Source organism: Chrysochloris asiatica, unplaced genomic scaffold, assembly GCF_000296735.1.
Source record: "Chrysochloris asiatica unplaced genomic scaffold, ChrAsi1.0 scaffold00061, whole genome shotgun sequence".
Lineage (NCBI taxonomy): Eukaryota > Metazoa > Chordata > Mammalia > Afrosoricida > Chrysochloridae > Chrysochloris > Chrysochloris asiatica.
In genome coordinates this window covers 12,531,078-12,555,231 of record NW_006408579.1, presented here as the reverse complement: position 1 = coordinate 12,555,231, position 24,154 = coordinate 12,531,078, and the positions used below count along the sequence as shown (strand labels likewise).

Sequence of the window (24,154 nt, the reverse complement as noted above, 5' to 3'; positions counted from 1 at the left end):
GCTCTGAGTATAGGTCAGGTTCATCATGAAGATGTATCTTCTGTCACTGTAGCTGTTCCAGTCTGCTTGTCCTTTCTAGTGGGAATGTCACATCTCACAAGGTTGTGGATGGGACTCAGGATTCTATACTATTTTAACAATTTTCTGTAATCTCTTCTAAAATTATTTATGGAAAACTAGATGCACGCTGGAAATCAAAAGGTAAGGTGGCATCAGTTCCTCTGTTAATGATTCAAATTGAACTTTTAACACGTAGAGTAGAATATGGTATCTTGGATTTCCTTTGATGCATTACCACAAAAAGACTAATTATGGGTTGTTGTTAAGTGCCATCGAGTCAGTTTCCACCCATAGCGACCCCGTATAGGGTTTCCAAGAAGCAGCTGGTGAGCTTGAACCACCAACCTTGCAGTTTAAACGGCTTTGCATTCTGATGCATTAACCCATAGTGCCACACCAGTAACATGGTAACTAATGTTATTTATTGGAGTTGAAAATTTCAAACAAATGCAGAAGTAAATAGTGTAATAAACATGATGGCTTATTGCACTATTCTGCATTTGTTTGAAATTTTTACAGTTAAAACAGTATGCAGTATTTTACAGCTGTTTTACATCAACTTTGGCTGTGAAAGAACAGATATTTTTTATACTAAAACTGAATAGAAAGCATTTATGCCATATTCTGTACTAGTCAAAAGAATAAGTAAATGGAGGCAAGACCATTGGATCTGTACAACAACTGCAACTTCTCAAACTGTAGCTGTACTAAGCCATCAGTTTGTAAATGAAATGTGGCATGAGAGCTGGACAAGAACGATCCTTCCACTTTGGTCCAGGTCCACCTGCCAAATTCAGTAGTCTCTGGATACACTTTCAGTCTTTTCTGCCCCCTCCTTTTTCTTTCTGCCTTTGGTGTAAGCATGTTCCAATAATTTTTGGAACCAGCACCAAATATTTGAGGTAAGACCGATCACTTTAATGCACTTTAAATGTTATCTGAAGTGCTTAGATGAAAACAATTGGGTAGTAGAGAGTGGGAATGAGCCTAGTCTTTTTACATTCATTTAACTTGTAAGGAAACAATTCCCTTGTATAGCATAGCACTTTAAGAGTTATTTTCTTGAATACAAATTTAATGCATAATGCACATCCTTTGATCATATGAGATCAGATTACCAAAAAAGTCTGCAGCAAAAACATCTAAAGACTGAACTATTCGAAATAACACTAAAATTTCAGGGGCAAAAGAACAAGAGACTATAATGATGATGCAGAGTTACCAAGAATGTAGAGGGAAAACTTAGGAGAAAACGGTGTAACACAACTGAAGACTGGATTCCAAAAAAATCACATTGTCAGGCCCAAACCTAGAAATTTATTTCTGTAATTAAGCATGTTACTTAGCCCTTCCAAGTTTAACAACAATAAACTTCCTATGTGTGTGTAAATTCCTAAATTTGAGAAATCTAATGAAGAGAATGAGAATGGGCATAGAGAAGTGAAATAGGCCATTTGAAAACACATGTTATGATCAGAGTGAATGTCACTTAATGTTATTAATTTCCCACAAATGTAGTGTGTTCCACTTTTAACAGTATATGAGACATAACTAGTATCTAGGCGCAGTGACTCAAGCTCAAGACTAACTCTGATTCTAGGTTTTTAATTACTACACTGAGTTTTACTTACCTCAGAGGAGATTTCAATAATTTAACAATATACATTACCTTAATTTATCAGCTGGTTATGACTATACTATGTATAGTATACTATGTATACATAAGACACGAATTGCTGGTCTAAAGTAAAATCAGCCATATGGTCATATGTATTTGATCTATAGTTTTTGTTTGTTAAATTAAGTTGGCTATTAATATTTAAATAAGATTATACACAATGCCTTCATTTACAATGTCTCTTGCTTTGTTCATTTACCTTGCTTGCTTGGGCATTATTGGCATTAGTTTACTTTCCTAGCTATATAAAACTGAAGATAGCAGTTATTAAGCCAAGTTATTTGTTGTTGTTTTTAAATGCCATTGAGTTGGCTCCAACTAAGAGCAACCCTGCATAGGAGATTCAAAGAGCAGCTGGTGAGCTTTAAGTGTCGATCATGAAAGTTATTTTTTTCTTGTTGGTATTGGTAAGTACCATCGAGTTGCTTCTGACTCACAGTGGCTCTGTATAAGGTTTCTGAGAAGCAGCTTGTGAGCGTGAACCACTGACCTTGTGGTTAAAACCGACCTTGTAGTCCAGCACATTACTCAAGTAAATTCATGTAAACATGCTATTTTTTGTTTGTTTTCAAGCCCATACTAATCAAACCCCACGATACTTTCATACCAATGTTTTTGGATTAGGCATCTAAATGGGGGATGTTCAGACTGTGATATAAATAGACACAATTTTAAAAATACATAGAGAAATTTGTATTAAATATTAGAAAATGAAGTTACCTGCTTGCCTGTTTAGAATCCATTAGTTACTAATTTGTGTTAGCACCACAAGATAAAGAGTCAAGTTTCATATAATCTTTGGGCTTAGAATATGGTAATAGGAAACCTTTACAATTAGTTGTATGACGAAATAACATAAACTAAGTATTTAGCATAGTAACATCATATAGTAAGCATTCAATGTTAGTTATAAAGGTAATGTCAATTATGCCCACAACTGTGTAGCAAAATTTAGTGGCAATATTCTCAAAGACCACAAGATGGGGTTACAACTCTATAAAAGTCGATCTCTTTGTTTTTGTTCTAAAACAAAAAGTCAAGTATACTCACTGCCCATAAAAATCTTATGCTGTTAGATGCTGTTGAGTCAGTTCTGACTCATAGCACCTCCATAAACACCACAATGAACCACTGCCCGGTCCTGCACCATCCTCACAATTGTTATGCTTGAGCCTACTGCTGCTGCTTCATAGGGCTTCTGAACCTGCAAATCTTTTCAGAAAACAGACTGCCTCATCTTTCTCCTGCAGAGAACTGACTTTTGGTTAGCAACCCAATGCTTAACTGAGGAGTGGCTGGTGAATTTAAACCACCTACCTTGGGGTACACGGTCCAGTGCTTATCCTACCAGCGCCACACCAGGACTCCATGCCACTGGGGCTCCTTAATTATGTGCCGTCAAGTTGGCTGACTTATAGTGGACCTGTGTAGAATTTCCCAGGCTGTAAATTTTTACAAGAGCAGAAGGCTCTTTTTCCACAAAGTCAACCATAGAGAAACTTAAAACTAACTTTATATACCTTGGATGGGTATTAAGTGATCCTTGACACAAAAATTTAAATACCTGGTCACTTTTTATGCATAGTATTTGATCAAGAAGGAGCCTTATAAATCACTGCATCTATACACCTCCATTTTATACATATGAAACTAAAGCTCAAGGACAAAAATGTAGCTGTGTTATACAGTCAGCTACCAATAAAAGAGACTCATTAAGTGCCATCCACTCAGTGTGCACCCACAGCGACCCTGTATAGGGTTTCTGAGGAGCTACTGTTGAGTTTGAACCGCTGACCTTGAAGTTCAAACCAACCTTGCGGTCTAGTACATAAACCCACAGCGCCACATGAGGGTCCAAAGACAGAGTAAGTCTCTGATTTCCACTATAGTGCTAAACCAGCCATACCATACTCATTTTGTCAAAGTCATCTTTAAAAAAAGAGAGCTACCTAGTTGGGAGCATTTAATTGGTGTGCAAGGATAATGGCCAACATTCGTGTCTGTTGGTTTACTGTACCACGGTGGCCTGTGTGTTGCTAGAAGCCAAGCCACTAATATTTCAAAATACCAGCAAGGTCACCCATGGCAGACAGATGTCAGGAGAGCTTTCAGATTTAGACAGACTATGAAGGAGAGGTATATCATTTCTGAATAGATTGGTTGGTTACGTGCTATGGAGTCGGTTCCAACTCATAGCGACCCTCTATAGGGTTTCCAAGGCTGTAAATCTTATTGGGAGCAGAAAGTCTCATCTTTCTCCCACAGAACAGCTGGTAGTTTCGAACTGCTGACCTTGCTGTTTGCAATCCGTTTCTTAATCACTACGCTGATTAGTCATTGAAAATATAAGGAAGATGTTCAATCCTCTCAAATTTGGAAGGCAAAATATGATTAGGGAAGAGGTCTCTCTTCAAAACAGAGTTGACAATTATGATGATGTGAATGGAGTAAAGCTTATGGGGCTTTCAGATGAGGGGGGCACAAATGAGAAGAAACAGCTGCAAACATCCATTAATAATAGGAATGTGGATGGACAAAGTATGAATCCAGGAAAAGTGAAAGCTGTAAAAATGAAATGAAATGCATAAAGACAGATATCTTAGGCTTAGTGAGATAAAATGGACTAATATTGGCCATTTTGAATCAGACATGCATGGTTTACTATATTGGGGACATCAAACTAAAGAGGAATGCTGTTGCATTCATCATGCATTCATCTTCAAGCACACACAATCATATGTCCAGATCTTGAAGTACATAAGTGTTCAGAGTACTCATTCTCTGTATTATTTTCCATAGTTTGTTCACACAAATAAAAACCTTTGCATAGGAGAAAAAACAAGATGGCATATCGAGTAGAAGTGCAGTGAGGAGCTCCATCAGCAACAGAGAATACCGGACCAAACAGGCTTAGGGGATGGTGCCAGAACTCTGAACCACATATAAAGGAATATTTAGAAATCTATTGTTTTCTAATCCAAAGCGCTCAGCTGCTCCTAGAGCTGCCATCTTGGGTGAGACCAAGTGGGGTAAGGATCAGAGCAGCCACGGACATCTGACAGAACCGCGGAGATAAAGGTGTGGATATTAATTTTTTTGGTATCTGTTCACTGGTCTCTCGATGGCTGTGCACCTCCATTCTGGTGACTAGAGGGGGTGCCTGAGCAAGTGGACACTGCTACCCCGACTCCTGGAGGGTTCTACTATGCATGTGCACAGATCTCCTAGAATTTTAAAGTGACACTTTCCACTTAAAACCAAACAGCAGTATAAAAATGATCACAGCCAGCCCTGAACTGTTTATCACTAGGAAAAAAGCCTGAACGGGGATTGTGGAGCGGGGCAGGCAGAAGAAAAGGAAATAGGCTGAAAATTAAATCCCGAGTTAACGTCACAATGACAAACAGTGGCATCTTGAAATTTCTCAGGAAGAAGAGGGAAAAGGGAAGCCCATCTCCTGATCACATCTACCTGGAGGCAATCAGAAAGCATAAAAAAATACCAAAATACACACTTATCTAAGTATTAAGGCCATAGATAACTCCTGAATATGCCTCCAAAACAGAAACAGATGACCATAACAGCACGTGTCCAGTAACGAGATAAAGTGACCGAGGCAAAGGAGCTAGAGGTAGACCTATACTCCATAATGGAAGATGGGCAGGCCTTGGAAATGCCTGAGAAGGAATTCAGAAAAATGATTATTTGTTGTTGTTGTTAAGTGCTGCCAAGTCGATTCCGACCCATAGCAACCCTCTATAGGGTTTCCAAGGAGCAGCTGGTGAGCTTGAACCACCGACCTTGTAATTCAATTGGCTTTGCAGTCTGGCATATTAACCCACAAGTGCCACACCACGTCTCCCAGAAAAATGATGATAAAATGTATGAAAACACTATTCAATGGAGTTGAGAAAAATAAGGAAGAAGTCAGTGAAACAGGCCTTTTGCAAAGTCTTTACAGAGTATAGGAAGGACCTTAGGTGGAATCCTGAGTCCCATCCAGAACCTTCTGAGGTGGGACAGTCCCACTAGCAAGGGCAAGCAGAAAAGCCTGGAATAGCTAGAGCAACAGAAGATATATCTTCAAAGAAAGAAAACCAGGAAAAACGGAAAACAAAAATGTCAGCATGACTGGTTACTATAAGAATAAGCTTGATTGTTATGTCTTAGTAATTTTCTTTTAGGGTCTATCCTTTCTGGGGTTCATTGAGCTTCTTGACAGCTTATCTTTTTGCTTTTCAGACTGTTAGGGAAATTTTCTTCCGGAAGCTCTTCAACTATCTCCTCTGTGGACTTGTGTGATTCTTCCTGTTCCCGAAGAATTTCCTCTTCATGTTGTCCAACATGAATCTTAGGCCTTCTTCAGATTTTTTTTAATCACTACTCTGGTAGCGTAGTGGTTACGAATCGGGCTGTGAACCTTAAGGTCAGCGGTTCGAAACTACCAGCCGCTCCGCAGGAGAAAGATGAGGCTTTCTACTCCCGTAAAGATTTACACCCTCGGAAACCCTGTACAGGGTCGCTATGGGTCGGGACCAACTCGAAGGCACTTCACAACAACAACAACAACAACAAATGGTGCAGGACCAGGCAGTGTTTCTTTTTGTTGTACATAGGGTCACTATAAGTCGGAACCGACTTGACTGCACCTAACAACAACAAGCATAAAAGTAAAGTAAGAATCTAAGTATGACCATGGTTCTTTGGTAAAAACATTTCAGGTGGCTTAGCGAATTGGTAGTTTTCCTTAGCTAGCAACAATCTGGTTCTAAACTCTTGTCATCAAGTAAATTATATCAGAACAATTCTGTAAAGTTATCAATTACTTTAACCTAAAAATTTATCAAAGCAGTTTTAAATACTAACTGCTCATAAAAAAGCCTCTGATTTCATTCTACTGAGATTTCTGTTTCATTTGAACAATAATACTATTTGTACCCTTCCAAGGCAACACTACTGCATTGCTATTAGCATTTTTTTTTTTTTTTCCAGACCTTATACCTCCTTTACCAAATTGCAAGTCTTGGGGCAGGACCTTAAATCTTTCAAGAAATTGGTAAATTATTTTCAGGAAGTTCAAGAATGATTATGCTTTTAACTTTGGTATGGTGTTTGTGGAGGTTCAACCCACTAGTAATTCTTCAAAAACCCTAAACAAGGTCACTATGAGTTGGAACCAAGTTGATGGTACTTAATAACAACAACAACAATTAAGTCACTGTTTTAGAAGTGTAGCAGGCATCTTTCACAAATATCAGAGGCGCAAAAATATCATCAATTATTTGTGTACTATTTTTAGATGTTGTTGAGTCGATTCTGACTCATAGTGACCCTGCATAGGGTTTCCGAGGCTGAAAATCTTTCTGGGAACAAAAAGTTCTTTTTTCTCCTGTGAAGCTGCTGGTAGCTTTGAACCATCAAACTTATGACTAACAGTCCAGTGATTATCCCACAATGCCATAGCGCTCCATCTGGGTACTGCTGTCAAGTCTGTTCTGACTGATAGCAACCCTGTTAGGACTTCTAAGGAACAGCTTTGAACTGCCAATATTGTGGTTTGCAGTTCAGTGTTGATCCTACAGTGCCACACAAGAAGTAAATACAAACAAGGACATAATCTCCTGGAAGATTATAGATTATAACCTTAAAATATTCAATTAAGTGCCACTGAATCAGTTCCAACTCATAGGAACCCTGTATAGGGTTTTCCGAGGAACAGGTGGTGAGTCTGAACCACCAACCTGGGGGTTCAAACAGGCCTTTTGAGGAGCATTTATCCTACCGTACCATACCAGGACTCCTACATGTAAAATTGTTGTTATGTGCCATGGAGTCGGTTCTGACTCACAGCGACCCTCTACAGGGTTTCTGAGGCTGTAAATCTTTACAGCAGCAGAAAGCCTCATCTTTCTCCTGAGGAACTTCACAGCTGGCAGTTTCCAACTGCTGACCCTGAGGTTAGCAGGCCGATTCGTAACCACTACGCTACCAGAGCTCCTTCCATGTTAAATTAGGAGAAGTCTTTTCCAGTTATGGTCTTCTCAATTTCAACATTAACACGTCCAATTCATCAGCCATCCAATATAGAAATTTGTATTTACTCTTATGTTCCACTTCCATTCCTGTTAATTCTGCTCCCCAAATATCTTTAAAAATTATTTCTGTATTTTAGCACTATGGTTTAGTGCTTCAATTTCGGCTTCAATTCTAGTCCTGGTGAGGGGCTGTGGGTTAATGCACTGGATTGCAAGATCAGCAACTCAACCTCACCAGCCGCTCCTCAGAAACCGACTCAATAGCACTTAACACCAATGAAGGGAAAGAAGACTAAAAATCAAGGAGACAATGTCAAGATTATCATTTAAAACACAAATCTGACCACTTTACTTTTTAAAATCTTGAAAAGCTGCATATGGCACGCACTAAATTAAAATACCTTAGCACTGAACAAAAAGCTCTTCATCACCTAGCTATGGACACTGGTCTAACCTTTACCCTCCTTGCAATCCCCACCCCCCCAAGTTTTTAAGCCATATAAAGCTACTAAAAAATTCCAGAAGCTCTTTTTCTTGGCTCTCCTCTGTATCTGTTTTTTCATCAATGGACTATAGATACCACATCCTCCTTACAAAAGCTACTGTGAAGATTAAATAAGAATCTATTGAGTGGCCCATAGTAAGCACTTAGTAGTAACAAAACTAATCAGGGAAGTTTTGAGAGGCTGTAATTTAAGGATGGCCTTGAAGACCAGTAGGATTAAGTATTCCAAAGAGAGACAAACAACGTAAGTAACATAAGTAAATAAGAACAAGCCCAATTTTTTTGTGTGCAATCAGTAAGGAAGTCACTAAGAGAGGAGAGAACATGCTTTTGTAGCTATAAAAAAGTGTCACGTGGAGAAGAGAGAACAGGTGTGCAAATGTAGGTGTCTATCAACATAAAAAAAAGTCGTGTAAAGAGAGTAATTCAAGTAGGACTCCAATGTTTTGTTGTTTGTTTCTTGGTGTCACAGAAAGTTGACACTAGGAATGACAAACATGTGCCACACAGAGGTCATGATTTTGGGAACTATCCTGTTGTCCAACCCCACCCCCAACCGCAAAGAAGAGCAATCTCACATAGCAGTATGAAGTGCTACTATCTTTATGGGGGTCAAATGAAAACAAGTATCAGGACTTCAAAAATGCAGGTTTATCTTTTAACCCAAAAATTCCCTTCTAAGGCATTATCTAAAATTAATTTTGGATGTGTGTGTGTCAAGAGGGGAAGCCTGGTGGCGCTGTAGAATAAGCACTAGACTTCTAATTGCAAGGTCAGCAGTTCAATCCCACCAGTCGCTGAGGGAGAAAGATGAGGCTTTCTGCTCCCATAAAGATATACTGTCTAGGAAACTCTACACAGGGGAACTAAGTCGGAACTGACTAGATGGCAGTGGGGTGGGTGTATGACAAATTTTTATGAACATATATACACAACAGATACACTGTTGTTAAGTGCCGTCAAGAGTTGATTCTGACCCATAGCGACCCTGTATAGGGTTTCCAAGGAGCAGCTGGTGAGCTTGAACCACTGACCTTGTAGTTCAAACAACTTTGCAGTCTGATGCATTAGCCCACCGCCACACAGATAAATTGTAGCAGACTGTTTATTAGTACCAGCAATGATGGAACCAGAATATAAATTACACAGGCCCAGCAAAGTAAATACATACACCTATTTCTCCCTTACCCACTCATGGCAGACAATGATTGGAATACACCAGTTTATGAGCAGGAGTGGCCCCAGAAACCTTCTCCACACAGGTTCGCAAAGTATCTACTGTTCTTACACAGCATGGGCCAACTGAAATATAACTGCTGTTGTTAAGCCCCTTCAAGTTAGTTTCTTGTCACAGTGACCCCGTATAGGGTTTCAGAGGAGTGAACGGTGGGTTTGAACCACCAACCTCATGGTTAGCAGTTCAGTCCTTATCCTGCAGTGCCATACCAGGACTCCAAAATATAATTGTTGCTGTGAAGTACAGTAGTGTCAGTTTCAAGTCATAGTTACCCTGTAATTTGGTTTCTGAGAACAGTTGTGGGTATGAACAACTGAAATATAATTGTGGTTAAGTGCTGGCAAGTTGGTTCTGATTCATAGCGACCCTGTACAGGGTTTCCAAGGAGCGGCTGGTGAGCCTGAACCATTGATCTTGGGTTCAAAATGACTTTAATTAGTCATGTGTAATTTACTATTTCTAGTAGAGCTCTGGTAGCGTAGTGGTTACGAATTGGGCTGCAAGTCGCAAGGTCAGCAGTTCGAAACTACCAGCGGTTCCGCGGGATAAAGATGAGGCTTTCTGCTCCCGTAAAGATTTATAGCCTTGGAAACCCTATGCTGGGTTGCTGTGAGTTGGAACCGACTCCACGGCACATAGAGCAACAACAGTAGCCACATTAAGTCCTGGGTTAATGCACTAGACTGCAAAGCCATTTGAACTGCAAGGTCGGCAGTTCAAGCTCACCAGCTGCTCCTTGGAAACCCTATATAGGGTCACTGTGGGTCAGAACTGACTCGATGGCACTTAACAACAACAACAACACAGAAACAAGGTAAAAAAAAAAAAAAAAAACAACTAAAACTAAAAACCAAAGTAAACAAGAAATACCCAAGTGAAATCATTTGTGTGCAATCAAAATAAATGAAAATTTTATTTTTAATCTTTTTATTAAACAAGTCCTCAATATCTAATGTGGATTACTTTCAGCAAATCTCATTTGATGCTTTCTCAGAAATATTTGACCTGTATCTGTAATTAAGTTCAAAAAGTTGATTCACATGTCAAAGTGGTTCCAAACATACTTACAAATTGCCCAATAACTGACTTGGATTATCACTTTCAAAGTTTAAATTAAAATATAAAATTCAGCCCCTCGGTTAAAACAAGCCACCTTGTAATTGCTCAGTAGCTACTTGTAGTTAATTACTATTGTATTGGTCAGCACAGCTCTAACACTTTGTCAATATATCAGGCACTGAATGAACGTTTAAGGGAAATAAAGAAGGAAAGGCAAAGAGATTGGTGATGATGTTCAGTGCTGAGTTGGTTCAGATTCGCTGTGACCCTTTATAGGGTTTCCAAGGAGCAGTTTGTGGCTGTGAACTGTCAACCGTGAGGTTAGAAGTCCAATGCTTATCCTACAGCACCACATCAGGACTCCTTAAGGGAGGAAAGAAAGATAAAGGGGTTGGGTGATAGTACAATTAATTTAACTTTGAAGCAATTAAAATGACAACCCATACAATTCTCATTTTCAAGATAAATAGTTTCTACAGGTTACTCCTGATGCGTTACTGTTGCTGTTAAGTGCCACTGAATTGATCCCAACCCACAGGAACCCTGTATAAGGTTTCTAAGGAGCAGCTGGTGAGCTTGAACCACCAACATTGTAGTTCAAACGATTTTGCAGTCTGACACATTAATCCACAGCACCATACCAGTACTATTATTGGTTATTATATGGCTACATTAAAAAAGAAAGCTGAAGGAATAACCATTTGAATAATTTATGAAGTGTATTTCTTCAAATGGCACAAAGCTTGTTGTTCTAAGTGTTGTGTAGTCGGTTGCCACCCACAGCAACCCAGTATAGGGTTTCCGAAGAGCTACTGGTGAATTAAATTGAATAGCCAACCTTGCAATTCAAACCAACTTTGCAGTCGAGTGCTTATCCTATATATAGTTCTTATAGCCCCACACCAGGACTCCAGCTCAATGCCCTCTAATAACCTGAAAGAGAAATTTAGAGTCAAAAGGATTTCCAAAGGCCAAAAGAGAGGAGGTAGCAAAATGTAATTTAATATAGATATTTGTGTGGTCTGGCAAAAGCACTGACTTTGGAAGTTAATGCTTTATACAGGTTAAGGAAGTATGCATGAACCTTCAGTTGACAGTAAAGCTAAAGCACAGCAATGTAAATTAATTTGATCATAAACTGTAGCAACAGGGTTGCATTATTTACAACAATGATGGTAGTAGTTGTTGAGTGCCATTGAGTCGACTCTGACCCACAGCCACCCTGTATAGGGTGGTTTCTGAGGAGAAGGTGAGCTTGAACTGCCTACCTTGCAGTTCAAATGGCTTTGTAGTCCGGCACACTAACCCACAGTGCCACACCAAGACTCGATAATGATGGCAGTAGTCTCTCATTTTCCTAGTTTACTGATCACATCTAGAGTAATATTAAAGTAGCAGGGATGTTTGAAATAATGGTAAACAGAGAATGTATCTGGAAGTGATAGATGAGCGGTTGGGCTACTGGTTGATTTTAAAGTCTCTTCTAATTCAGAGATTCTTGATTATTTTTTTTGTCCAGGATTTTATCAAGAGTTGTCTACAATTTTAAGTGACGAGGCGGAAAAAAATCACATCACTAATGGGAACACAGCCCCTTGTCACTAATGTACATATGTACATTTCTAGCAGATATATGTTCTCAAGTATACAATGATTCCAGTTACCAATGCTTATACCTCACCTTATGCCTCATAGGCAGTTGTACTTGATCATCTTACACATTAAAATATTTTACCATAATTTACTTCCATCTCATTTCTCCTATTAGAGCATTACATTAAAAAACACAAACCAAACCAAAACTGTGGTGCCTACCCTTTGCTATCAAGTCAATTCTGACCCTATATAATAGAGTAGAACTGCTCCACAGTGTATCCAAGGCTGTAAATCTTTGCACAATTAAGCAGCCTCAGCTTTCTCCTGTGGAGCAGCTGGTGGCTTTGAAAAGCCAACATTTCAGTTAGTAGCCTAGTGCTTAACCCACGTCACCACCAGAGCTCCATTTAGTGATGCAGGTAGGTTATATTGCACATGAATCCATCTCAACATAGCAAAGAGAACACTACAAAGTATTTGTTAAAACTCACCATCACAATCAGCAGTCCAGCAAGTTACTGCTTTCATAGAAGCAAGAAATATGAATTGCAGGTTTACAAAGGCTGTGTTTGGAACCGTACTTCACCCTGATTATTTCTGTTGTTTTCTGACAAATAGTAATAAAACCTTATTTAAAAGAAGCCTGTTTTATTGAAATACAAGATGCATATAGTAAAGTGTACAAATCTTGTGTACACCTTCGTTTTTCAACATATGTAATTCACTTGTGTAATCAACACATAGATAAAGCATATTTCTAGCACCTTAGAAGACTTCCAGGTTTGCCTCATTAGCACAGATGCTGTCAGAGTTCATTCTGAATCCTTCAAGATATTTTACTTTCTCACTGTAGAATCTTGTAATTGTATTTTCTAGTAATATTTGGTCAAAATAACACCTTTTAATAAAATCACTTAGTAAAACTATGCTGTTACACATACTATGTTTATATTGCTGTCCACTCTCCCTTTTTTACTTTGGCCATGCATTCACATCTTGCTAAATGTTAAGACATTTTTATTAGAACTATTTTATGCTTCTTTACTACAAATATGGGATGTTGTTGTTGTGTTAAGTGCCGTAGAGTCGGTTCACAAATATGGGATAAACTTACATAATACTGTTTTCTATTATACTTTAACTACATTGTTCCTTCAATCATGGCTGTCTGTAACACACCTTGAGTTTCACCTTCTTTAAGAGAGGAGTAACAGATAAAAATAATCAGCGTATCATCCATAAATTCAAGCTACAATGTCCTTTGTTTATATTAAAAAGGCAACCTCAGTACAAAGGAAAGCAACAGTTCTGTAATACACCTCAAGCTTTGGACCTTTAAATAATGTACAAAGTTGTTATTGTTGTTGTTAGGTGCCATTGCAGTACCAACTCATAGCGACCCTATGCACAGCAGAACAAATAATTGCCCGATCCTGGGCCAACCTCATTACTGTTGCCACGCTTGAGTCCATCCATGTTGCCACTTGGCCAATCTATCTCATTGGGGGGGTCTTCCTCTTTTTTTCTGACCCTCCACCTTACCAAACATGATATCCTCCAGTAGCTGGTCCCTCCTGACACTAAAAATATATCTACCATAAGGGAAAGGCAAATACATAGGCTAATCTAATGGAATATACAAATAACATAAACAATATACAGTTAAGTACAACTATGAAGAAAAACTATATAAAAGCTTTAAGTTTCAAAATGATATACAATACAGGCAACAAGGTAAAATGATTAAATAATAAATTGATTTTTAGAATTGAGAGTACTGTGTTGCACCTTATTTTGATATTCTATTTAATTTACTGTTTAGTTAATACACAATAAATGTACTTAGCACATACAATCTCATACAAAAACCACACAATCTCGACCACTTTCATTTCACAGGCCTTTTCAAAGTCATAGCCAGGACTTCAACAATAACTGCATTGTGCTTTGTGATACAAGTCTTTGAACTCAAGGACTAAAAAAAAAAAAAGTTGACAATATATATTGTTATCAGTAAACTATACTAGTGAGACTTACAAACAAACAAAAATAAATAAAAAGTCTCATTTTCTCTGAAAGTTAATTCATCTGGGGCTATTTCTAAGAAATCATCTTAATATTTACAATTAAAACAATTCTAGGCTTCTCTGGTAGTGTCGTTGTTATGAATCGGGCCACGAACCGCAAGGTCGGCAGTTCGAAACTATCAGCTGTTCTGTGGGAGACAGATGAGGCTTTCTGTTCCCATAAAGATTTACAGCCTTGGAAACCCTGTACAGGGTCGCTATGAATCGGAACCAACTCCACGCACATCACCACCACCAATTAGTCATGTTCTTCATTCATAAAACCAAGTAACCTCACTGTAAAAGAAGAAACTTCAGAACAGATCTCAAACTCTAGACATAATAGGAACTATGTTTAAGGAGCAGAATTCAATAGCTATGAATTTCCTTTAATACCACTCTACTGCCAAGTTAGGTATCAAAAATGTTATACACTAGCTAGAAGTCCTGGTTTGGAACTACAGATAGGCGCTGGTTATAAACTCAGTTTGAGCCATAAGGAAACCCTACACTAGTAGCTATGGGTTGGAAACTTCACAGTACTTAAACAATTAGTCTGAGTTAGAGTACAGAATATGGATCAAAACATCTACAATAATTTCTGAGTCCTCTTTTAATAAAAACAGTGGCCGTCTCACTCTTTAGTCTCATATTACTCACGGTAACAAGACAAATATGCCTGGCAATTGGAATACAGAAATGAGTTAAGAGCATCCATACTCAAAGCAGTTTATTAGGGGGGAAAAAAAATTCTTCCAACATTATTTGTTATATATAAGTCAAACTTCCTAGATCATGATTGAACTGCAACGAACACTTCCTAGGCACCTCAATTAGTGTCTTGTTTAGAACTCTTTAGGATTTGATGTGAAATCGTGTGTTGTTGTTATGTGCTGTGGAGTCGGTTCCCACTCACAGCGACCCGGTACAGGATTTCTGAGGCTGTAAATCTTTATGGAAGCAGAAAGCATCATCTTTCTCCCGCGGAACAGCTGGTAGTTTCGAACTGTTGACCTTGAGATTAACAGCCCGATTCTTAACCACTAAGCATCTGTAGGGACTGTAAAATGTTCCTCATCGTTTTTAATTAAACTTCAAAAGATTTTAAATACAAAACTTAACAATTCAACATTAGAAAAAATTCCCAATATTTAATGCAAAGTCAGAGTGAGAAAACATACTACAGACCCGAGGCCAAATCAAACTGTCTTGTAACTTCTTTTCCTTCCTCAAACATCACATGCCCGCGGGGGCGCGCGCACACACACACACACACACACACACACACACACATATCTTGACCCTTGCGCGCGCGCACACACACACATCTTGACCCTTGTTTGAATCAGTATAAGATTACTCACGAAGTTTGACCTTTACAGTCATTCCTCAAAACAGCACTGAAAAGTTTGAAAAGTCTTAATTCAAAACATGACAATTTTGCAATTGACTTGTTATAATTGAAAAAACTCGCCTTTTAATATTTAAAAATTTCCATTCCTTTCTCTGAAGAGACTAGAGATGGCACGCGCCAAACAGCTAATTTAGGCAACATTTAAAAACACCTACAGTAGTATTGTGTAATTAATATTTTAACAGTATAAAACTTAATGATGAGACATTTTATTCATCTGTAAACAGTCGAACCGAAATAACCTTTCGTTCTATCCAACAGGGAAACGGTGAGATACAGAAATAATAAAAACATGGATTTTGCCAACCACCAGAGAAAAAGCATCCAAGTTACCAAGGACCCCACGCACAGCACTGAGGGGCAGTAAGCGACTGAAGCAATAGCTCCACCTACTGATCACCACCACTTCCTTAAACATTTTGGCACCCCAAGTCAATAGTGCTCGCGCTCTCTCCCCTCCTCCACCCGCTCTGACCCAACCCAAATCCAGTTGAATCACTAGATCTTAATACTCATCTTCATGCTCGTTATTCCAATCCCTTCCCTCTCTAGAAGGTTCTGCACGTCTCCCAAGTGTGAATAAAACTACAAGGTGTCGAAAGTGAGGTTCCCAGTGAGGAGTCCGGATCGGGAGGACAGCCAAACACCTCCATCGGAACTGGCGGGCCGAAACGTGGAACTGGGTCTGCTCCCAGCAGTCCGCTCTCGAGTTACGAGGCCCCGGCGCCTCACAAAGGCTCTTCCCTGTGGCCGCTAACTCAGCCGCTAGTTTTCTACTCAACCCACACGCGTTTTCAAGGCCCAGTTCCTAGCTACCCGGGTCTTGCCTCCGCTGACTTTTCAAGCCGCCAACAGTCAGAATCCGACCTCCGCCCCCTCCGAGAGCGGAGTGAACCTAGAAGCCCAGAAACCCTCCTTCGCCCCGTCTTCTCCGCATCTCTCCTCTCCTTCGTAGCCTCTCTCCCTCTAGACTGGCCCGGGTTCCTCGCCTCCGCGGACTGGGCCCTCCCTGGATGCCCTTCCTCACCCTTTCATCTTCCTTGCCTGCTGAGGCCGTCGTTACCACCAGTATCAACGCCGCCGTTGTCGCCGCCGCCCTCAGCTCTCAGAGCTCTCGGCTCCGCCACTCAACCCTACCAGCCGGCCTCCTCTCCTACAGCAGGGGACTTCAGCTGGTGACCAAGGCCGCGAGAGTCGAGCGCGGCCCTGTGTCTCCGGAAGGGGCAAGGGTGTCTGCCACTGCCGCCGCACTGGTGCCTCAGCTTCTCCACACGTGCACACGGAGCGCTCAGCTCCCGCCCGCCGCTGCCAGCCAGACCCGCCGCCGTGCAGTGACCTTTCACCCCGCCCCCTCTGCGCGCCGGCGCGTCCGCTGCCATTCGCGCAGCCGCATTGCTCGCCTCCGCGCACCCTTCCCCCTCCATTTTTGGCCCTCCATGTTTTTACTGGGCTACGCCCTCTGGCGTCACTCTCCTCCCACTCCTTACGCTACTACTCGGGGGCTTGGCCTGTAAACTCTGGCGGTAAAATCCAGATTTTTCCACCTCTCCCTCACCTTTCCTACTTCCACAAGACCAATGTCCAACCCTGTTCTCGGTAGTCTCGAGTGACCTTCAAATGCTCCTGTCTCCTAATGAGTTTATAAAACGAATTCTTCTAAATATAAATGTCCATGGGAATCTTAAGTAAATGAGTACGTCTTAAAACAAAAAAATGTAATTAACAAACAGATAGATAACTTGGCATCAATCCAGCACTCAAGTTCCGAAATCACATGATTGGCCCAAATCTTCAGGCTTGGGATTTTTTACCCGCGGGCCCCAGAAGGACGGAACTCCATCGCCATTTCCGGTCCCTGGATCGTGGGAAACGTCACTTCCTTGGCCATGCACTTTAACCCTTGCCTCCCCTCCCATACCTTCTACATTGTACTTTAGGCCACAATCGTAGCGACATTTTTGTGTTTTTTTCTTCCATCACAACAAAATTAATATTCAAGGGATCAGTAAAAATATAGGTCTCCGAGACGCAGTGCGCGGATGGGAGTCAGAGGGCGGGGCGGTGGTTCACGTGACTTGTTAAACACGCCCCCTTCTTCCCCTCCCCTCTGCAGCTGAAGACTTCCCCTCCCGCAGTGACAGAGCTTCTGGGTCGGTGGTCTGTACCGGTGTATGCATCTCGCGCCCCGGCTGGTGAGTGGCGACGGGTAACCGGTGACTGATAGTGCGAGAACAGGGGGTAGGATGGGAAGAAAAGGGGACCTGTTTGTAAACGGCGGTCTTCGGCGCCCGGGGCTTTTTCCCCCTGCTGTCACCCTGCACAGGAAAGGAGCTTATTTCTCCAGTTTTTCTGATCCCCTCTCCCTACTGTGGTCTCCGCCGCTACCTTGGGAGTTGCAATGTCAAGCTTCTGTGGGGTTGGGGGTGAGTGCGGCCATTATGGTTTTTCTATCCGGAGTCCTTGGGGCTTCGGCTAGTAGGATGGCTTCAGCCATTCTTCGGAGCCTGCTGGTAGCCTCGGGGTCCCATTCCCCAAAGCCCATTATTTGACAAAGGTCCTGAATCTGCTTTACCCTCAGCCCTTGCTGGGGAGACAAGAGATAAGAAAAACCCTGGAGGCAGAGGCGTCTCCTTTGAGACAGGCTTGGGAGGGAATGTCACTGAAATGGCCCTCACTGCGGAGTCACTGAAGAGCTTGCTTCTTTCTGAATGTGCTTTCTTAGTAATTCTAAGGGTTTATCTGCTATTCCTGCAGGAAAGGTTCTTGAGGTTTTCACGTGATTTGGGTTGGGACTGTAAGGATAGAAGGCAGCTTTCGTCTTTCTCTTCAATGGTTTTATGGTTTAGAGGGAGACAGGAAGGACAGTTAAGGGAATAAAGATACACTCGCTTCGAAACGGGAGGCCTGGTGGCGCATTGGTTAAGCGCTCGGCCAACCGGGAGGTTAGCGGTCTCAAACCGCTGTTCGAGAGAAAGATGTGGCAGTCGGCTTCCGAATAGATTTACAGCCTTGAAAACATATAGGGCAGTTCTTCTCTGTGTATAGGGTCGATAAGAGTCAGAATTGACTGGACAAAAATGGGAAGCTTGAAAACAGGGCATGATGGTAATGCGACAGTCTCAATTGAATGGGGAAGTGTTGAACGATGGATTTGCGGTGCCGTGGTATTGTATGAGGCCTACTCTAGCCTATGGAAAGTGATTTCCCTGAAAGGGAAGTAAATTCTTCAGAAACCGATCTGGCTGGAAATGTAATAAAATTAAACAAAATCGATTTAAAGGTAAAGTTAAGTTGATACATTCCTTTAATATCTTTCTTTTGCTATCCTATCCCTCCCTGAAGCCCTATTTAATTACTATTTCTAGTAAATTCCTTGACCAGTTTTTTGTAGTATTAGTTAGATAACACTTGTATCCCATCTTAGTTTCCTCATTTGCAAAATTTGAGGTGACCTCTTCAGATTTTATTAATAATATTTTGTGAAAATACAAAAACTGTTTTGCCTAGGGTTTTCACCAACCAGGTTATTCCCATTTCATACGTAAAGTAGTAGACCGTGTTTGGCCCCCAAACACTTGGCTTTAGTGAACAGTGCTTTTTTTAGTTTGGGGTAAACACCTTTATTTGTACTGCAAACTCATAATGTTCATTGGTCCTTTTAAATTGAAGACCTTATAGAGATTACAAATTTAAGTGACACTTTTTCTTTATCTGAAAAATCATGGTTTCAGTTAAATTCAGTAGTTTTAGTGCTTCAACTATTGAAAAAATGAGGAAGGCATGTTGGATGTGACTGACTTAATCTTTTTTTTTTTTGTAACTTCCAAATTGTCTGTCATAAACTGGTCTTATTAAGAAAAACAAAAAAGTTTAAAATTTGAAATAATAGCAATTTAATAAATTGCATTTTATATTAAGTTCAAATTAGAAAACTCTTCATTAGAAAGACCTGTTTTCCTTGTAGATAAAGAAATTGAGCATTTTGACTTTGAGACCCATGATGGACAATAGCATTAATCTATAGTATGCTTGTTTATACCCAGTAACCTGTTATTAGATGACATCTCGTTGATTCTGACTCCTGGAGACCCTATGTGCGCAGAGTAGAACTGTGCTCCATAAGATTTTAAAAACTGACCTTTCACAAACAAGTTGCCAGGCCTGTCTTCTGAAGTGCCTTTGGGTAGGTTTGAACTTCCAACCTTTCAGCTACTAGTCTAGCACAAAGTCGAAGTGACCTTACATAGGGTTGTTGTTTTATTAAGTGTCGTTGAGTTGGTTCCAACTCATAGCAAACCCTATACAGGGTTGAACTGCCGATCTTCCAGTTCAAGCTGACCTTTCAGTCCATTGCATTGTACTGTAGCTCCACACCAGAATTCTTGTATAGGGTTACTGAGACTAAATTTTTTTTGGAGAAGAAAGCCTCATCTTTCTCCTGTGTTCCAACTGGTGGGTTTGAACCTATCACCTTGTAGTTAGCAGCCCAATATCTAACCCACAGCACTGCCTGGGCGCCTTATACTATAAACTATATGGTGTATAGTTTTACCCACTAATTGCCTCCCGACTGAGACTTCCCTGATCTGTAGAGAACAGAAAAGAATAAGCAGTGTCATTCTATTGCTCAGGTGACATTACTTTTTATTGCTCAGGAGAATTCCTTAGATGGTCTGGAAGGTTCAAACTAGTCCTGTCTGGATGAGCCCAAAATGGAAAGAGAAAATCAGCTAAAAGCATTGAGTACTAAAGGAAAACATACCAATAATAAAGAGACTGAATGAGTCTGCAATTTTACTTCACAATTCTCCAAATTTTAAGGAACTAATTACAGCAGTAATAAAGACCACTGAATTAATCTAGAGAATTAGCAGCAGGAATTAGTGACTTTAAGTTACTGTTAGGGTTGAATGTGGAAATAAAAAAAAAGAGCTTTATGTTCATACATGTAAGCCTACTGGTCATTTGAAGCTTTGAAGACATTTCTGAGACTAGCTTTTTTCAATTTAAAGTTTCTGAGTGTTGCATGCAGAAATCTTAACATTTGTTAGAAATAGAAATTATATGTGTCCTTTAGATGTTTAAATGATTATATATACCTGGGTGTTCTCGTGTACATAAAAAAAACACACACACAAACCCAGAGGGAATAGAAGCAAATACTGTTGAGTGGTAATGCACGGAGGGGATTGTAATCATAGCAATGAAACAAAATATGGTAAGATAAGTGTAAACCCGACATTCTTCCCTGTAAACTACCACTCAATTCACAATAAATTTTTTTTAAAGAAACAGAAATTGTGCCACAGTCCAGCCTTAAGTGGTATACAAGAGTTTTTTGTGTTAGGGTCCCTGACAACACTTCTGCCCTCATTCTGAGATCTTTTGTATTTCACTGACTTTATAGATTGTAACCACCACAGCCAGGAATGCTCTTCATTTTCCCATGGGCAGAGCACACCATGAAGTCCTAAAGACTACAATGTGATATTTCCTATGCCTCTATATTAACTCTGTTACATTGTATTTAATTACCATTTGCTGGGCTCTTCCTCACTAAACCTTAAATCTCTCAGGAGTTCCAGGATAGTGGCTTTACTATTGTGTCTTTAGTCGGAATGCTGAAGTGCCAGATCAAAAACCAAACAAAACAAAAACAAGCCAAACCTGTTGCCTTAGAGTCATTTCCAACTCCTGGCAACTCCATGTGTGTCAGAACTGTGCTCCATAGGATTTTCAATGATAATCTTATGGAGGAGTCCTGGTGTGGCGCTATAGGATAAGCACTGAAATGCAAGGTCATTTGAATCTCAAGGTTGACAGTTCAAACTCACCAAGCACTCCTTGTTGTTGTTGTTATGTGCTGTGGAGTCGGTTCCAACTCATAGTGACCCTGTACAGGAATTGTGAGGCTGTAAATCTATGGAAGCAGAACGTCTCATCTTTCTCCCACGGAACAGCTGGTAGTTTCGAACTGATGACCATGAGATTAGCAGCCCAATTCATCACCACTATGCTACCAGAGCTCCTTACTTAGAAACCCTAAATAGGGTTACTATGAATCAGAACAGACTGGATGGCACTTAACAAGATCAACAGTTTTAAGGAGATTGATTGTGAGATTGATCTTTCTTCCGCAGTACTGCAGGGCAGATTTGAACTACCAGCCTTTCAGTTAGTAGCCCAGAGCAAACCATGGTCACCACTCAGGGACCTAATAGATAGATATTTTGTATGCTGAATGAGTGTTTGACAGTTGGACAAAGAGATTAAATCAGCTTAAAAACAGTTCTTGCAGTTCATAACTCCTATAGGTAAGAGCTTTCAAATACAAGTTAGTAATAATGGTCAATAGAATAGACATAAGCCTCAAATGGATTTTGTTAATACTTATTCCAATAACATATGTATATAAGAGGGTAGGTAAAAAATGATTGCTACTAGGGTTCTAGTTCATACATGCATGGGTTTATTCTAAGTTAAAAGTGTTTAAACATGTGTCTGATCAGTGGATGGCTGCAGACAAGCTCTCTCAGTAGTGCACTTGTCTTAGTCTTGTTAGAGTACCTTCAAAAAAAGGTGGAATCAACACTAGGTACCCTAGGGGATCTGCTGGGCCAGTTAAATTCAAGACATACTGGTCAGTTCAGGAGGTTGTAGCAGCTGTTATCTGAGATACCAAACAGGTAGTCTAGATAGATTTTCTCAGAAGGCACAGGACAATCATGGGGCTTATAAAGAAATTTTCAGAAAATTGAAAACTGCATTGGTGAGAAAAAGGTCAGGAAAGTTGTGCTGAAAAAAAATTTTTTTTTTCCCATCATGACAATGATGCACCGCCTCATTTTTCAAGGGTCACAAAGGCTGTCCTATGAGAATTTAGCTGGTAGACTATCCCATCCATCCTACAGCCCTAATCTTGCCGTTTCAGACTTATTTTTGTTCTCAAACTCAAAAGAACATTTCAGAGAAACACAATTTGAGTTCCTCAAGGAGGTCAAAACTATCGTTTGACATGATATAAATTGAAGACCATCAAATTATTTGGGGAAGGGTAAGAGAGATGGATTAGACTTTTTTAAAGTTTTGAAGAGCAAAGAAAGATGTCAGCTTGAGGACTAAGGTGCGCCTGACCCAAGCCATGGTATTTGCAATAACCTCATATATATGTGAAAGCTGGACAGTGAATAAGGGAGATAATAGAATAATTGATGCTTTTGAGTTACAGTGTTGGAGGAGAATATTGAAAGTGCCATGGGCTTCCAAAAGATCCAGTAGATCTGTGTTGGAAGAAGTGCAGCCAGAGTGCTCCTTGGAGGCCAGGATGGCCAAATTTCGTCTCTCATATTGTCAGGAGAGACCAGTTGCTGGAGAAGGATATCATGTTTGGTAAGGTGGAGGGTCAGAGAAAAAGAGGAAGACTCCCAGCGAGATGGATTGGCACAGTGGCAGCATCTATGGGCTCAAATGTGACAACAACTGTAAGGTTAGCCCAGGATCGGGCAGTGTTTTGTTCTGTTGTCGCTGTAAGTTGGTACCGACTCAGTGGCACCTAACAACAACAACAAGAGAGATGGAAACGGTCTTAAATATATAGAGACCACTTTAGCCTCCAGTGACAGACAGCTGATGGCTGAGCTTGAAGGATTTGCACCTCCTTTTCCCACATTGAAGGCTAGAATTTTACCTTTGCATGATCATTGTGTGGAATCAATGTACGGGCAGTTCTTCTGTTCCTAATTTTTTTTTTTCCTACAGTGGATTATAAAAATTAAAAAACTGTTAAGTGCTATTGAGTTGGTTTCAACTTATAATGACCCTGTACAGAGTTTCTAAGGCTTTAAATCTTTGAGGGGAGTAGAAAGCCTCATTTTTCTCCCATGGAGTGGCTAGCAGGCTTGGACCTTGGACCTTGTGGTTCACTGTCTATTGTGTATTGTATGGAGCCACCACACACTCAGATTATAGAAATAGATTATGACTATATTCACTTGTAGACCAGATACTTTTTGAGTGAATGCTTATATGATGAATTTATAAATATTGCTTTTCCTTTAGATTTAAACATTTTCGTATCTTATTTTGTCCTCATATGAAATTGGCATAGGAGTGTAGAGAACACAATGGAGACGAGATCTGTAGTAAAAATTTTCCCTTAGATTGGTAACACACAAAGTTTAGTATTTCTAGATTGGAAATGATCAGTAAATCAAACAGTGGTTATAGAAATATAACCATCATGAGTTTATGTTTCACCTTAATGCTGGAAAAAATTGTTACTGGTTTGTTCTATGGAAAGATATTAAGAGATAATTGAATATTCTTTTTACTGTCAAGTCTCTTATTATAATGAAATAAATTAATTTCAATACGAATGTTTCCCATTTCTAATTTAAATTCTAAGATAAATTTAAGTTTTGCTACTTTCTATTCTTTTGTGACATGAAAGAAACTTGGTTTAGATAAGTGTGTTCCCGTATATATATATATATATATATATATAT

At 40.0% G+C, this 24,154-nt stretch overlaps 2 protein-coding genes across 2 annotated transcripts in view; one reads left to right on the top strand and one right to left on the bottom strand.

Moving 5' to 3' along the window:
* The window catches only part of NAA50 (N(alpha)-acetyltransferase 50, NatE catalytic subunit), a 26,889-nt gene extending 10,365 nt beyond the window's left edge, over positions 1–16,524 (bottom strand). The window contains exon 1 of the mRNA XM_006864175.1: positions 16,478–16,524. The gene's annotated coding sequence lies outside the window, so the exon portion shown is untranslated. The remainder of the gene's footprint in view (positions 1–16,477) is intronic.
* Positions 16,525–17,784: 1,260 nt separating this feature from the next.
* Positions 17,785–24,154, top strand: part of ATP6V1A (ATPase, H+ transporting, lysosomal 70kDa, V1 subunit A) — a 76,248-nt gene continuing 69,878 nt past the window's right edge. Inside the window, exon 1 of the mRNA XM_006864174.1 lies at positions 17,785–17,842. The gene's annotated coding sequence lies outside the window, so the exon portion shown is untranslated. The remainder of the gene's footprint in view (positions 17,843–24,154) is intronic.